Genomic DNA, 17,444 nt, shown 5'->3' with positions numbered 1-17,444 from the left:
GCGTCAATTAGGGAGTATTTAGTATACTCGTGATTTGTGGCTCGTTTTTATAGTTGTTGACAATCCAAAATTGTCCATTTTTCAGCGCAATCCGAGCGCGAATTAGGGAGAGTTTACTGTATTTTGATTGGTTCGGTGGTTCGAGACCTAACATTAGGTTTGCAGAACGTATCAGAAAGTGGCGTGCATCAAATTTTCTAATTCCCGATTAGTTAGATCGCGGAGATGCGTTTACGGGGAATTTGTTCAATAAACTTGAACGCCTATCGCAGATTGAACTGGCTAAATATCAGCTTGTACACAAATGTGGACAATTTTGGAAGAGGAGGTACGATTATGAATAACCTTGCGGCTCGAATAATCGCGTCTCCGCTACCCAAATTGTCCATTTTTCAGCGCAATCCGAGCGCGAATTAGGGAGAATTTACTGTCAATTCGCGAGCAGTCCGCGATGCTAGAAGGATTAGTTTAGCAACTGTTGCACGTAAAGATTTTTTTAGAAAATTGTCTCTAGCAGGAATCCGTTAATTGCAGTGGTGGAATCGCGATTTTCATGCTTCTTTAACCAGTTCTATCCAACGGCGACGTTGAACGACAGGCAGGTTCTACCGGTTCACGATCGAATTGACCAACCGAGACATCAAACTGTGACATTATTGACAGTAGAAATACCTATTATTAGTAGAAATACTTATTATTAATAGTAAGAATTTTAACCAAAATTCTGTTTCCGATAATCGACTTGGAATATTTTCATTTCGCATAAAGAAGATCCTGCGCGATTAATATGATAAAATTGCATACAATAATTTCGTCGAGAATTGACCTAGCGAAAAGGTACTTTCGATTTTTGTTATCGGCGTAGAAGAACGATTGAAAATCGCATTAAAATATGCTGTCGATGGGACGAGCGTTAACGGGGGACACGCGGACTTACGGGGCTCTCCGGATCTACAGTAACGTCTCCCTAACTGACGCTCAGATTGTACTCAAAACTGGACAATTCGGGAAGAGGAGATACGATTGTTCGAGCCTTGCGGCTCGTTTTTATAGTTGTTGGCAATTCGTGACTATAAAAACGAGCCGCAAGGATCGCACAATCGTATCTCTCCTCCTCCCAAATTGTCCATTTTTGTGGACAGTGTGGACGTCGATTAGAGAGACATTACTGTATTAACGCTTCCACGACCGCGCTAGAAACCTCAAAAATTATTCATAATATTAAAATATTTCGTTCAATTAAGCAAAAATTACGAAGCAAACTTATAATACATGGCATCAATTATCTCTTCAGCATTCGTGTCTCATTACTGTACAGTAATGTCTCCTCTAATTGACGCCCGGATTGTCCACAAAAATGGACAATTTGGGAAGAGGAGCCTTGGGAATTCGATCCCTTTCGACTCGTTTTTACAGTTACCGATTGTCAACGATTATAAAAGCATGGTGCAAAGCCGGAATAATCGTATCTCCTGTTCCCACACTGTCCATTTTTCCTGCAAAATCTAAGCGTCAGTTAGGGAGACATTACCGTACAGTAATTTGGGAAGAGGAGCCTTGCGAATTCGATCCCTTCCGACTCGTTTTTACAGTTACCGATTGTCAACGATTATAAAAGCATGGCGCAAAGCCGGAACAATCGTATCTCCTGTTCCCACATTGTCCATTTTCCTGCAGAATCTAAGCGTCAGTTAGGGAGACATTACTGCAGTCGGTTCGGACGCGTTTTCTCGGCGTTGATCGGAAAACATGTTTGGCTGTCGGTCGTTTCCCATGGTATTCATCGTTTTCGGGCTCTGTTTGCCGGCGCGGAGAGCAGCTCGGCTCGGCTCGGCTCGGCGCGACCCCTTATTGGCAACCGCTTCCCTTGTTCTCCGGCCCCCGACCCTATCTTACCCTACCTTACCTTGCGTTACCCTACTCCATCCATCGCTGCCGACCTCGCGAGCCAGCGAACCCGCGAGCCCTCCCCTTCCCCGCCTTTGCCTAGCCTATTCCGCGTTACTCATCTCCTCGTCTCCTCTCTTCTCTGTACCCTCTCCCAGACTTGGGCTCTAACCTCCCCGAGCCTCCCCCGATCTCCTGCAAAGCGACCCCACGGCCACCTCCAGCCTCCCCCTAACTACCTCGAACCGAGCCGAGCTTCCCCGTGCTCGGTTTCCTCCTGTTTCTCTTCCGCTTCTCTCTCTCCCTCTCTCTTTCTCTCTCTCGCTCTCTCAGTGTCTCTGTCTCTCTCTTTCTCGTTAAATCAATAAGCCATTCGGTCTGCTGCCACACTAGCTGCGAGGGCACTTTGTCCGATTTCGTTTCCGATCGGACTCGAATTCGGAGATCGTCGAGACGAGCTTCTCGCGATCGCGATCGCGATCCCAAAGATCGGACGAAGCGGAGGACGAAGAGGGAGGGTGGCGGGCGGAAGGGATGAAGGTGGCAGAATATATATTAGAAATACAGCGACGGAGTAGAGGAGAGAGTGAGAGAGAGAGAGAGAGAGAGCAGGCACCTAGCCGTGGGTAGCGACTTGGCAAAACAAGCGAATAAAGCGTAACGGAGAACCGAGTTCGTTCGTATTCGAAAGTTTTGGTGCGAACTCTGCAGCGAGGCAGTCGAATACAATGGCCGGGCAGAAGTTTCCGCGAAACTAAACAAGTTTATTTAACTTACCTCGGCACACCGGTTCCCACCCTTCGTATACTCCCCCGGATTCTCCCTCGGCTCTCCTCCGGTCGCATCTCTGTGTGGAATCTACCCTGCGAACTCGTTCTCCCGATCTCTCTCTCTCTCTCTCTCTCTCTCTCTCTCTCTCTCTTTGTCTGCTTCTCTCACGATCTGTTTCTCCGTTTCTCTCCGTTTCTCTCGCTGCACCCCGACCGTCTCCCAGAGCACCGCCAACTACGATTCCTCTTCTACCCGCCGATCGCCTCATCCGTTTCTCTGTTTCTCCCTCTTTTCACGCTTCTTCTTCTTCTTCTTCTTCTGCTTCTTCTTATTCTACTTCTTCTTCCTCTTCGCGGACAGTAATGTCTCTCTAATTGACGCACAGGTTGTCCACGGGAATGGACAATTTGGGAAGAGGAGATACGATTGTCCACGCGTCAGTAAGGGAGACATTACTGTAATTCCCGGTACAGTAATGTCTCCCTTACTGACGCATGCACAATTTGGGAAGGGGGGACACGATTATTCGAGCCTTGCGGTTCGTTTTTATAATCTCAAATTATCAATAACTATAAAAACGAGCTACAAGGCTCGAACATCGCATCTCCTCTTCGCAAATTGTCCAATTTTTGTGGATAATCTGAACGTCAGTAAGGGAGACATTACTGTACCGGGAATTACAGTAATGTCTCCCATACTGACGCATGGACAATTTGGGAAGAGGGGACACGATTATTCGAGCCTTGCGGTTCGTTCTTATACTTACGAATTATCAATAACTATAAAAACGAGCTACAAGGCTCGAACAATCGCATCTCCTCTTCGCAAATTGTCCAATTTTCGTGGACAATTTTAGCGTCAGTTAGAGAGACATTACTGTACCGGGAATTACAGTAATGTCTCCCTTACTGACGTGTCCCCTCCTCCCAAATCGTGCATGCGTCAGTAAGGGAGACATTACTGTAATTCCCGGTACAGTAATGTCTCCCTTACTGACGCATGGACAATTTGGGAAGGGAGGACACGATTATTCGAGCCTTGCGGTTCGTTTTTATAATCTCGAATTATCAATAACTATAAAAACGAGCTACAAGGCTCGAACATCGCATCTCCTCTTCGCAAATTGTCCAATTTTTGTGGATAATCTGAACGTCAGTAAGGGAGACATTACTGTACCGGGAATTACAGTAATGTCTCCCATACTGACGCATGGACAATTTGGGAAGAGGGGACACGATTATTCGAGCCTTGCGGTTCGTTCTTATACTTACGAATTATCAATAACTATAAAAACGAGCTACAAGGCTCGAACAATCGCATCTCCTCTTCGCAAATTGTCCAATTTTCGTGGACAATTTTAGCGTCAGTTAGAGAGACATTACTGTACCGGGAATTACAGTAATGTCTCCCTTACTGACGTGTCCCCTCCTCCCAAATCGTGCATGCGTCAGTAAGGGAGACATTACTGTAATTCCCGGTACAGTAATGTCTCCCTTACTGACGCATGGACAATTTGGGAAGGGAGGACACGATTATTCGAGCCTTGCGGTTCGTTTTTATAATCTCGAATTATCAATAACTATAAAAACGAGCTACAACGCTCGAACAATCGCATCTCCTCTTCGCAAATTGTCCAATTTTTGTGGATAATCTGAACGTCAGTAAGGGAGACATTACTGTACCGGGAATTACAGTAATGTCTCCCATACTGACGCATGGACAATTTGGGAAGGGGGGACACGATTATTCGAGCCTTGCAGTTCGTTTTTATAATCTCGAATTATCAATAACTATAAAAACGAGCTACAAGGCTCGAACAATCGCATCTCCTCTTCGCAAATTGTCCAATTTTCGCGGACAATCTTAGCGTAAGTTAGGGGGACATTACTGTACCGGGAATTACAGTAATGTCTCCCTTACTGACGTGTCCCCTCCTCCCAAATCGTGCATGCGTCAGTAAGGGAGACATTACTGTAATTCCTGGTACAGTAATGTCTCCCTTACTGACGCATGGACAATTTGGGAAGGAGGGACACGATTATTCGAGCCTTGCGGTTCGTTTCTATACTTACGAATGATCAATAACTATAAAAAACGAGCTACAAGCATCTCCTCTTCGCAAATTGTCCAATTTTCGCGAACAATCTCAGCGTCAGTAAGGGAGACATTACTGTATCCCGTTCTCTGCCCTCCGCTCGCCCCTCGTCCTCGTCCGCTTTTTACTTTTCCGCTGATCCGACTTGCACAGTCCCGCCCTTGTACCTGCAATAACGGCAAGTTTTCCAAAAGTTTCCGACAGATTAACGACTATTGGAATTGTTCGAGTTATGGGGTAGGGCGGCGCGGCGGAGGGCGGGGGCGGGGACGCGGGGCGCAGAGGGGGGCGGGGGAAGGAGCAGAGGGCGCGAGGAAGGACGAGGTCTCTCGATACCTTCGCGGAGGATACGGTCGCGGTGCTCGAACGCCGGCGTTTCGAACGATGGCTCTCGGTGTCGCTGTGAATGACGCTGCGACAGCGGGGCGGAGGGGTCGCGATATAACGCGCGGCCGTCGATATCCGAGAAAATTGGATTTGATCTACGAGGAGATTGACCGTCGTTTTTCTCGCTCGTCGATCTCCCCCCGCGGCGCGTCTCCTACCTCCCCCCCGGGGCCGGGTCCGCTCGAGCGGAGTCGCGAGGTTTCCGCGATTCGTCGAGCAATTACGACGAGGTATCGCGCGATCGCGAGCGAACGGACCGCGCGGCGCGGGGGCGGCGGTGGCGACGGAGAGTCGAAAAGACGAGCGGAATGAAAAAGTTGCTCGAGAAGAAAACGAAGGCGGTACACGGAGGGGGCCGCGGGGCGGCGGGGCCTGTGCGCAGCGACGTCCATGCCAGTGAAGTACATACCGCGAAATAGAATACATATGTACGCTGTATATCTTCTTTATGGCAACCATTAACATATTTTTTGCTATGCGTATTACCATACAATAGTGGCGCAAATATTACAACTTATGGCTGTAAATCAAAGCGCGGGAAGGGGCGACTCGGGAGACGGAACGCTCCGCACCGCTCCGCTCCGCGCCGCGCAGCGCCGTGCCGCGAGGCGGGGGGAAGCGGAAAGGGGGAAGAGGAAAGAGGAAAGAGGACGGAACCGGGAATATGAAATGGGAACGGGAATGAAAAAAAAAAGGAGGTGGGAAACGGCCAAAGAAAATGAGGGAGAGTGGAGTGGAGTGGAATGGAATGGAATGGAATGGAATGGAATGGAGCGGAGCGATCGGTGTATGCGCGTATACATATTTACGTCTATACTATTATACGTTATATATCGCGGCGTGTACGTGTGCGCGGAGCGTACGTGTGCCCCGTAAATGTGGCGCGCGCCGGTGTGTGCGCGCGCGCCTGGTACAAAGACGAGGCTAAAAGTACAGTCAAGTATTATACTATACGTATAGAATGGGTCTTATCCGCGCGCGATAGACGTCGCGGACAAGATCGGGAACGCGTCCGCGTGCTGTCCGCGTGCATGCGTGCGACGCCGATCGAACACCCCTTTTTTTCGCCCGTTGTGCCGGCCGAAGAGAGCTGATCATCGCCGCGAAGCATCACTCTCGTCGTCGAAAACGCGCGTCAGTTCGGTTTCCACGGAATCCGCGCGCAGAGAAAAAGATAACGAGACGTAGCCGCGTTTCTTTGTATCTGCCCCGATGCGTTCCGTCGCATCGAAACGGAAACGTAGGAGAAATTTTCAGATAATGCTCAATAGTAAATTAAGATATAATAACTTTCGTGAAAGTTGTACGACGGGGCGAAGAGATGGAGAGAAGAAAAAGACGATGGAAGTACGAGGGGCGAGGAGGTAGGGAACTCCATTAACTTTTATTTCTCTGGGAAAGTAACTTTGCCCCTTCCTCATTCCACGTTCCCCCTTTCCCTCTTTCCTCTTTCCATGGTTCCCCGTCCCCGCGGTCCCCCGCTCTCCCTCCCTCCTCGCCGCGCCGCGCCGCACCGCACCGCACCGCGCCGCGCAGCGCCGGCCGCCTCTCTCCACCGCGGAGCACTCGGCCGCCCTCGCACCCTCCACCCTGCGCCACCCTCGGTCCTCCGTCCTCCGCCCTCCGGCCGTCACCTACCACCCACCACCCATCACCCGTCACCCACCACCCGCTACACAACGTCCCGTCTATCCGCGTCCGTCCCTCCATCCTCGGCCGCTTCACCTCGTTCGCCTCCCTTCGCCGTTTCGTCGTTTCGCGTACGCCAATGCCTCTTCTACCCTCACCACCCTCGCCTCCTTCTCCTCCTCCTCCTCCTCCACCTCCTCGCGCTGCTCCTCCTGCTCGTTTCCCGTCTTCGCCCCCCTCCCCCGCGCCCCTGCCATCTCGTTCGGCGTTCCCCCGCCCGGTTCGAGAACGAACCTCCACCTTCGCCACCTTCGGCGGCTCGTCCCGCTTCTTCGAGAGGATTCCCCTCCGTTTCCTCGTTCCGCCGTTCCTCCTCGTTCTCCCTCTCGCGTGGCGCAACCCCCTCGCAACCCCCGTCCGAGGAGGCACACAGGCCCTCTTCTCTCTCCCTCTCTCTCTCTCTCTCTCTCTCTCTCTATCGCTCTTTCTCTCCCCCCGTCGAACCCTCTCTCCCAAGCAAGCTCTCTCGCAAGCCCGTGCACCGTTCCCGCTCCGCTGCCTCGATGCCACGATGCCTCGGTGCACCGGTGAAACTTTGTAAAGCGACTTAGTCAAACTTTAATAAATTCCTTCGTGGAGTTTCAAAGCGGTTCTACGCGGGATTGCAAATGATTACGTTTCCTCGCGCCCCACCCCGACACAGTCGCAGCAGCCTCTCTCTCTCTCTCTCTCTTCCGCTCGTTCGCTCGCGCTCTCTCTCTCTTTCTCGCTCTCTAGTTCTCGGTCTCTCTTGCTCGGTCTCTCTGTTCGCGAGATCGATCGACAAAAGGAACGTGGACGCCGTTGAAAATTGCATCCGCAATGGAACAAGTGCGTTCTCGGCGCGCACCGATTCGACGACTCCTCGAGGAGCACAGGCGCCCGCCGCGTTTTCCAAATCGCTGTCCGTTTTCCGTGCCGGCTATCTTTTCACTCTCTCTCTCTCTCTCTCTCTCTCTCTCTCCCTCTCTCTCTCTCTCTCTCTTCTCTGCACGCATCGGCTGCGTAAAACCGGTCGAAACGAGAAACTCGGTTCCCGGACGTCCGATTTGAAAATTACCGAAATTACGAAACCGCCGGTGCTCGTAGAAAGTTACGAAACGCGCTTTCTCGTTCGTGCTCCTATTACGCTAACAATTGCCCGGGATCCGCGAACAAACCCGGGGGGGGGGGGGGCTCTATCTTGTAGCTTCTATAATAAGGCCTCGCGGAACGATCGAAATCCCGGTGACAAGAGACGTTCGCTGCGTTCCGCGTGTAATACGACACCGAAATTCGAACGAAAAAATCGACGGAAACGACCGGCGATCGTTCGCGACGGTGACGGATCGACGACGTTGTCCAGACAGCGATAAAGTTTGCTTACGACGGACCGCGCGCGGTTAATTTCTTTTCGCGAAAATCGAGGCGATGGCTCGAGCGAAATCGAGAAATTGAGAGAGCGAGAGAGAGAGAGAGAGAGAGAGAGCGTGAGAGAGAGAGCGCGAGTGAGAGAGCGCTAGAGAGAGAGAGCGAGTGAGAGAGCGTGAGCGCAAGAGAGAGAGCGCCAGAGACAGAGAGAGAGAGCGCGCGCGCGCGAGAGAGAGAGAGAGAGAGAGAGAGAGAGAACGATCGTTGAAATCGCATCGTCTCCCGCACGATCGGATCGACTCGGACAGGATCGGGGGATCGGATCGCATCGCATCGCATCGCATCGTATCGCGTACGCGCATTCCCATGGCAACGATCTCAATCAGATACGAACCAGCTGAACGGAGAACAGAGAACCAGCTAGATAATGTATTCGATACAGGTAATATATAGCGTTCTAGATACAATATTTATGTCCCGACGTATTTCGCCTAGCAGCGCATTATTCATTCCGTATCGGTGAATAAGCATTTTAGTGTTACGGTATCTCGCGCGTTTGCGGAGCGTTGCCGGCGCTGGCGATTTCTTACCGCTTGGAATCGCACGATCGCTCCGAAAACCGTAACGACGGGGACCGTTTCTCAAAATCGAGGGACAGCACCGCGCCGGGCGGCGACGCTTTCTCTTCGAGATCACGATTGCCGTCGTCGTGCGCGCGCCAAACGTGAGAACCGGCACATTTTTTTGTTACATTTTATAAACGCCAGCGCGAGAAGACGCGTCCCGAGACGCTACGATTCCCGTGGACGATCGTCCCGATTAGTCGGAGGAGTCGCCGCGGCGGAGCCGTCGAAAAACGATGCAATTTAGCACGTATCGCGCGCACGATTCATCGAGGTGGAACACGAGGGGCGGAAGAGGACAGGGCGAAAGAAGGACGAGGGGCGGTGGAGGCGCGGAGCGGGGAAGGGTAGGAGACGCGAGCCGGGCGGCGAAGGCGGCGGTGGTGGTAGTGGCGGCGGCGGCTGGATGGGACGCCGGCGGTGGTAGTATAGGAAAGCAGGGAGGAAAGCTAAGAACGGTCCGATCCGTAGGGTAGACAAGATTCACACTTGTTGCTCCCTTCTTGGTTGTAACGCGAAAAGCTCGTTTATCCGAAGAATTTCCTACGGTCAAGAGATCACGCGGTCGCACGACCCTTTCCCTCGGTGTTCAACGCTCGGTCCCGGTCGCGCGAACACGACCGCGCTCCGCCGAAATCGCTCGAAAGCGTTCGCATGATCGTGAAACAACATCGGGGTGGGAACGGCGAAACCAGAGGAGGTGGAGGAGGAGGAGGAGGAGGGGTGGAGGAGGAGGAGGAGGTGGCGGAGGAGCAGGAGGTGGAGGAGAACGTGGAGGAGGGGGGCATCACGGCTACAAAGAAACGCTCGCTTACCGTCACCGGTAATAAGAGATCTACAAGAGATAAGCGAACGCTCGCGTAATAAGTAAAACCGGTTTAGGAGACCGTCGACGATAATGAGAATCGACGCGCGCGAGATAAAAACGAATCGGTTTAGCGAGTTGCGCGATTCGTCTGGCCTGGGCGAGGGGAGGCGAGGGGGCGCAGCGATGGGCGACCGAGGGGCCCGGGGGAGAGCAGGGGTGAAGACAGACGAGTGGCGAGAGAGGAGAGGCGAGAGAGGAGAGGCGCGGAGTCGGTGAAACGCGAAAGTGCAAACACGAGAAAATAAAGGGACGTTTCGTCGGCGAGGAAAAGAGAAAACTGTTGTTTCGCCGATAAGCCTCTGGCTATTATCAGCTGTGCAAACGTTCGTCCAAAGAAATTTGTAAAATCAACATTTGTTCAAGATGTTGAAAAGCTCCGTTAATGGAGTCTGAAACGAGTGGGAGAGAGAGAGAGAGAGAGAAAGAGAGGGAGAGAGAAAGAGAGAGAGAGAGAGCGAGATAGACAGACAGAGACCGGGAGAAGGGATAGAGGAGGGGGGGAACGGTATCGACGTCTCGTTCTCGCGTCGAATCCGATTCGTGTTGTCGGACCGGGCTCTGAATCAGTTTTAGGGTGGTTCGTTCGGTTTTCGTTGCACGGATTTGGTTCTCGTGCCGCGAGAGACTCGCGCGATTTTGTGCGGTTCGCGTGGCTCGTTCCCGGGCCGGCAAACTGGTCGGGTACGTTGACGGGACGGTTGGCAAGCGTGGACCCGTACCCGGACCGGGTATCCGGTCGTCGGTCGGCCGTTTGTCCGGCTGTCTTGCCCTTCGACTACTCCTCCACCTTGCTCCCCCTCGCGCCGCCGCTCGCCGTTCCCCATTCCACGGCTCGGAACAACTATTTGGTTGAGTCATAAGTAATCGCCGTTCCTTCGCGTCGACTTTATTGCGCCTCCGTATATACCTGGCACGGAATAACTTCATTCAGACCGGCGCGCCTCATTATCGAGGGACTGCTCACGAAATTACGTTGCTTTTTACGGACGATAATCCGTAGACTCAAGGTCCGAAATAGCAGCCGGGGGCCCAGCCGTTTCACCGTTATCTCGACGATTTCTCCGTTTCGACCGATCCGAGCAAATCCAGGCTGCCCGTCGCCGCCCTCCGGAATCCCCGAAAAACTTTACCAGAGCCGGTTACCCTCGCCGGCAATTACTCGTGACTCAACCCGATGCTCAAATCCGCCCGGGCGGCCCAGCCGAGCTGACCACCTGTTCCACGCGCGTAATTTCCATCGATCGGGGGCCCGGATCGGGGCCGTCGGTTTCGGGGCCCGTTCGCGAACGCGGTCCTCGCCGGCTCGAACGGACGGGCCCCGGGTTTAGTTAGATTTCAGCTGGATTAGCATAGACGCCGCGAGATTCGATCCCGTTAGCTCTCTCCGTTCAGCCGGCACGGGGGGGGGGTCTCTCGTCGATTGCTCGAAAGTTTTCCTAGCCTGATGACGAAGGACGCTCGTTCGCCGTAATCTTGGCTCGTTCGCCGCGCAAAAGTGAAACGACTCTAAAGAGGCTTATTTATCGCACGGTGGACGCGGTCGACGCGATCCAGCTCGGCTCTCGACGCGACTCGGATGGAAGGCGTTTAACCTTTTCGCCGAGAGCATCGTGCGCCAAACCGCTCCGCAGTCCCCCTCCCCCGATGAGATTCGAAGAGAGCTCGCGAACCGTTGCTAAACAACGCGTCCGATGTAACTAAACGAAAACAGCCTTAGAGAATTAGAAGAATTTCATTCGGCAGAGAAAACAACAAATTGGCCGCCGTTTGGAATCGGACGACGTCGCAGACGGTTGCCCGCGCGCGGCTCGCAAAAACATGCACGCGATCGAATAACGCTCGAAACAATGGACGATAAACGTCTCTCTGTACGGCCGGCCGGTGCTCGTTCCCGGTGCTCGATCGCCCATCAAAACAAGCGAATCCGTTCGGCTCGCTCTGGGTCCCGTCGAAGAATATCCCGTCGCAGGATATCCCGTATTCCTGCCAGCGACCGGCGTAGTCCTGTTCCTCGTTTCCTCCTTGATCGATCGTCGTCGACGTCGACGTCGTCGTTCCGGCGAACAACGAATTCGGCCCGCGTCGAGGACGCGCCTTCTCCCCCGTGACGACGCCTATGCGTTTTGGACGATCCGATGAGTCAGAAACCGTCGTCTCGAGCTCTTCTCCCGGCCGAACATTCTCCGGATACTTTCGAACACGAAACGAAATGCTGCTACATGTTTATTCTGCTGCTCGTTCCAAAAACTCCGAGAACGCTGAAACGTAATACATAATGTTAGACGGCAATTATGGAACGGTGTGGCTCGGGCGACGGAAAAGAAGGAAAAGATGGGAAGGAACGACGATGCGAAACGAACGACGACGGTCGTCGGATCATGGTCGTCGAAACGGTATACATATTTCGCGTGGCAGGCATGGAAGCGGCGATCGCGTTGTCCGGATCGCGTAACAACCTCGTTCGAGTAAACGTTCCCGAGTAAATTGTCGTTTACCGCGAACACAAATGTACGAGAATACACGTTAATACGATTGGAATGCCACTGAAATTAAAGCTACCTTTCACGGGAACGTAATGACTCTTTATAAACTGCGACGTAATCCTGGCGCGGAGCGGCGAGGAGCGGCGCGGTGCGGAGCGGAGCGGCGAAGAGAGGAGAAGCGAGGAGAAGAGGAGCGGAGAAGAGAGGAGAGGTGCGCGGTGCGGCGCGCCTCGCGCCCCCCACCCCTCCGGAGCCTAGCTGTTCACCGCCACCGCTGCCGTGGCCTACTTTCTTAGAATATTCGAGTATCCGAGCGTCGATAGATAATAATACTGCGTTAAACGCCGCGTAGAAACGAGCCGAGTTTTCCTTCCTTGCTCGCGCGCGCACCGTTTTGTCGTCCTTTTCGACGCTCTTGTCTCCGAAATTGCACAATCAAAACGGAGAATTAGAAAATCCGAACGCTCTATTGCGAACCGACGCTTTCACGATGGAAGAACACCACCGAACGTTGGCCAAGAACCGCGTGATGGACGGCCAGAGGACTCCGTCAATGGTGCTATTGATAGTAACCCAACCATAAAATATTTCAAATGACGGATCGATACGTCTTAGGATTTTTACGACAGGGTCTTCGCTCCGGCTGGAATATTTTCAACGAGAATGTTAAAAGTTACGGACGCGGACAACCCTGACCTTCTCGTATAATTGCTTGAAAGGCCCTTTTGCAGTTCTCGATTGTATTGGATACGGTTTTATGGTACGTCGGGTTTTATTTCTTTAGTGCCGGTCGAAACAGTTTTATTTGAATGGCGAAATACTAAAAGTATACAAAAAAAGTCATATATATATTTATTTATTTATTTATAAAGTTATATTAACACTATGCCGTCCACAGATCTTAGGTATGATTCTTTCGTTTGACGCCGGCATAATAGCTTGGAAATGTTAGATTTAAAAAAGAATTTCGAAGATGACGGTAATATAAATTCCTGAAATTAAGATATAAGTCGTCCAAGAATCTTTGTACTTAATTCTAGTTATTAGTTTGCTGCCTTTCAACACCCAAGAAATATAGTTAAAAAGAAAGTCATATATATATTTATTTATTTGTAAAGTTATATTAACACTATGCCGTCCGCAGATCTTAGATATGATTCTTTCGTTTGACGCCGGCATAATAGCTTGGAAATGTTAGATTCAAAAAAAGTTTTCGATTATGGCGGTAATATAAATTCCTGAAATTAAGATAAGTCGTCCAAGAATCTTCGTGCTTAATTCTTAGTTAAATAAGCACGATGCTATGGTTAGTTTGCTGCCTTTCAACACCCAAGAAATATAGTTAAAATGTTATTACAGTTTTTCTAAATGGTGCCACCGGACGGCATAGCGTTAATAACTGAGCAAGTTTTGAGAACGAACAATATATAAATTTTGAAAGGAATCAAAATCACAGAACCCTGAAAATATTAAGAAATTATATTTTCGCTAGTTTTAGAACTATTTAAAAAAATGAACACTTCTCAAGTATAACCTATATACAATGTATATACATATACATACGTACATAGTGCATCGTTGATCTGTAAAATGTCTCAGCGTCGAAGACATCGGGCAAAACAAATGGCGGTGGCTGAAAGAAGGACATTGTTCCTGTAGGATCTGGCCAAGGAGGAGGGTGTTCTCTCTGGGTAAGTGGACCGTGTCAGGCCGCTCGCCCGAGAGCCTCGAGGGAGGGTCTCGTTCTTTTGAGTCCGTTAATTCTATAATTACAGAGACTTGTTTCCGATTCGGCATGTTATACGCCGGGACGACTCGCGGATCGAGTCGCGAATCGAGCTCTCGGCTCTGTTTCCCCTGTCGGTTGCGCCACCGGCCTCTTTGAATTGCTGCCCCTTCACCCTGCGCCCCCGTAGCCCCTTAGAGCCTAGGCCGGCGTACCATACCATCCAGTTGCTCCCCTCCTAGGAGCCGGTCTTCCCCTTTCTTTTTCAGCGTCGCGTCCACGATGTACGATGCACGCGGAGCACACGAATGCACGAATCACGGAGTCGTTATATGGGCCACGAAACACGGACGCCATTGCGTCCCGACAGATTTGTAGAACATCCCGACCGACGAAACTATCGTCGCCCGGACTATCGTTTTTTTTTCGGTCATGTCCATAGCCACGAGAGCTCTCGCGAGACATCGCCAGCTGGAAATTTCCTAGGTCCTCGATCCGCGCGCGCATTGAGGATCGCTGCGATTGAGGATCACTGGCGATAGTCCGTTGCGAAACTATTTTATTTTCTCGATCGAAAACAGAGTCTGTGTTCTTTGCAACCTTTCCCGATGGTTTCCGTTACGAAGGAGATATCCGCTCCGTCGTGTGACGCATTTCAGGACCCCACGGCGGATCGTGGGGATTGCTTGAAATTCCGATCAGAAAATTTCGGAGACGAAACTGCCCGGCCCGGCGCGCATGTTATACATGTGTAATCATTTTGTAGTACCGTATAACCCCGGATAGCATGCCTTCGGGGACTCGCCCTGGCGGCGGACACTTAACCCCTTATAACCCTAATTTCTAGCGTGGATAGAAAGCGAATGTCTGTTACACGCAGCAAGGGAAAACTGATCTTCGAATGTAGATGAATAAATGAATTTTAGGATTGCGAAAAAATTCGAGATGTATTCCGAGAAGTAAACATTGACAATTACATAACCTTTCTTGACTACGTGGGAGAGAGAGAGAGACAATAAGATCAGGTTAGAAATAAGAAATACAGCGAGCGCGCATTAAAGAGATTTAAAATGACAGAATGAAATATTAGATTACACACTGAGGCACGATATACGTTCACAGAACTGACTTTTCATTGCGCCAAACGTATTAAACACGTAATGCTATCTCTTGCTAAACTACCGTAGTTATTGCTTGGAACTAGCACTTTTTTTTTTGTTACGCCAAGTGAAACATCGCGCTCCTTTCTACCCGCATACGCTCAGCGAGTGAAAATTGCCATATTTTCTATTTCAGATAAAGTTGTTTAATCCCTTGCCGTGTAACGAGTCTCGCACCCGTGATAGAAATTTCAAATATAACCTACTAAGTACGTATGTTACTCCCTTCTTTCGTCGCTTCGACTGCCGCGTCACTCGGATGACGCAATTATTTACTCGGATCACGAAATTAATATTTCCTTCTCGATCCGATCGGGTTCCGCGAGATACAAGAAAGTTGAAACGAAAATGTATTCATTTTTCATGCAGCGAACGAGACGCTCTCGTTCGAAATACGACGGTTACGAGTGAAAAACACAATTGGCGAAATTGAATATGGATTAAAACCGCGGGGGGGGGGGATCTTTCGCGCGGCCATCGAGAAGCGCGCGACGGTTAATGAAATCGGATAGATAACAAAGAATGTGTAAAAAGCGGAGCTACCTCCTTATTGCTTGGAAAGCCTTCATTTGTTGGACAGTGGTATCGTTGGTTTAGGGATGGTAGGGGGTCGGTCGGTTGTTCGTTCGGTTCTGCTCGGTCTGTGCTCGGGTCTCTTGGTTCTGCGTGTTTCGCGTCGACTCCCCTGTCGCGGGACACGGCTACCCCCACCACCCGCGCGTGCCACGAACCAAAGGTTCTTGAATCATTCCCGCGCCGGCCGCCGCGAGGAGCGCGCGTCGTTTTGCCACGCTGTCACCGGTTACGCCACGAGTCGAGCCCGACTCCGACTCGAATCGAATCGAGCCGAGCCGAGCCGAACGGTTGTGTACGTTGCGCAGCAATTCGAAACTCGATCACGCGCTGTCGTTCGGTCTGGTGCTCTTGTGTCTCGTTCTGTCTCTCGCGCGTGGTGTTTACACGCGGTAATCTGCGTTACGCCATCGCTTAAACATCCACAGTCCGCGTCCCGAGTACGCGGCCGAGGAGGAATCGTTCGCCGTGCCGAGTCCGTGCGTGCACCGAGGAATATCCTCCGGATTTGTTCTCGCAGTGAAACGAAACGAAACGGAACGATACACCGAACGGATCTAGTGAAACCGAGGGAGAGTTTTGGTGATCGGCAGGCTTACGACAGTGTGGTTCGAGCGTGTACCTGTGGGGTTGCACGTGCACTCGAGAGTCGATAACCTGGATTTCGTTGCGTCGCATGCTACCCGATAACCCGACTGCACGGTAAGTCGAACGAAAGAAACGACGCTTACTTCTCGGATCGCTCGGTGTCGCGTTCTCTCTCCTCTCGTAACCGTGAACCAGGCTTCGTATTATAACCCGTCGATCGAATCGAATCGATTCGAATACACGTACGTCGTCGTCGTGCCCGTGCTGTGTCGCCACGATATCGCGATAGGTTACCATTCGACGCTCGTAATTTCTCTCGAGATCTGCACACGACGTAAAACGCGTGGCGTCGAGCGCCACCTCTCGAACGCTCCGCGAAGCCTGCGGAGTCGGGCCGCGCCACGCCATGACATTTTTCAAAGCGGAACACATTCTCTCCCTTTTACTTTTTCGCTTCCCATCTGCTCGGATCGCGGCGCGTTTCGGCCGGCTCTGTTCTACTCGGAAAGACCGAGTTTCCGACGACGAAACTTCTCGCACGCCCTTCGCCACGTCGAAGAATCCCCTTTTACGCGTAAATCGTGTCCCGTCGGAGGAAACGATTCCTTCGCCGAAGGCACATCTTTATTCGACGCTATGCAACGGGATCAACGACGATCGTCGGACCGTTTCTTTGCTTTCGCCTCTCTGAAAGAGAACAAATATTATATGGAGAAAAGAGGTGTTTTTATGGTGGTGGTGGTGTCCGATCGCTGTGAACGCTTTCGGAATCACTGAATTTCGTCAGGAATTGAGAACGACTGCAACGAGAAACGAGGGGAGCAACGAGCTGCGAATTACAAAGGATAATGGTCGAGAGCGGGTCGGAGTGGGGATAGGAGAGCGAGATGGTGACGGTGTCGGCGATGGGGGTGGGGCGCCGAGGAACAGGTTTAACGTTGCTTACATCGAGTAACAGACCTGTTCGAGTATATCTATTAGATCTCTGCTCGGCTATTCTCTCTCTCTCTCTCTCTCTGTTCTCTTCTCTCTCTTGTTCGCGCTCGCGGCCCGTTCTTTTCCACGCTCTTTCTCTTTCTCGCTGCTCTCGGCCGCCGAAGGAAAACCTGGCCCCGAGATTTCAACCAGTCGATTGCGACAATCGACGCGGGAGAGAGAGAAGGGTCTCTCTCTGACAAGTAGCCGAGCTTTTTCGATCGAACGAGAGCGCTCGTTCGTAATTTGTAAGCGCCATATTGTCTGCTGCGACCACGCGGGGACCAGCA

The 17,444-nt window shown here is 51.5% G+C and overlaps 1 protein-coding gene and 1 long non-coding RNA gene across 3 annotated transcripts in view; one reads left to right on the top strand and one right to left on the bottom strand.

The window, feature by feature from the left end:
• LOC117229887 (uncharacterized) overlaps positions 1–17,444 on the top strand; it is a 30,989-nt gene that overhangs the window by 3,902 nt on the left and 9,643 nt on the right. The gene's annotated exons all lie outside the window — the stretch shown is intronic.
• On the bottom strand, positions 5,570–17,367 carry LOC117229890 (uncharacterized). Its single transcript, XR_013032739.1, has 2 exons — positions 13,700–17,367; positions 5,570–11,907 (listed from the first exon to the last, which is right to left on the bottom strand). It is a non-coding gene; the product is annotated as an uncharacterized LOC117229890 (long non-coding RNA).

Source organism: Megalopta genalis, chromosome 2, assembly GCF_051020955.1.
Source record: "Megalopta genalis isolate 19385.01 chromosome 2, iyMegGena1_principal, whole genome shotgun sequence".
Lineage (NCBI taxonomy): Eukaryota > Metazoa > Arthropoda > Insecta > Hymenoptera > Halictidae > Megalopta > Megalopta genalis.
This window is presented reverse-complemented; position numbering and strand designations above follow the sequence as displayed.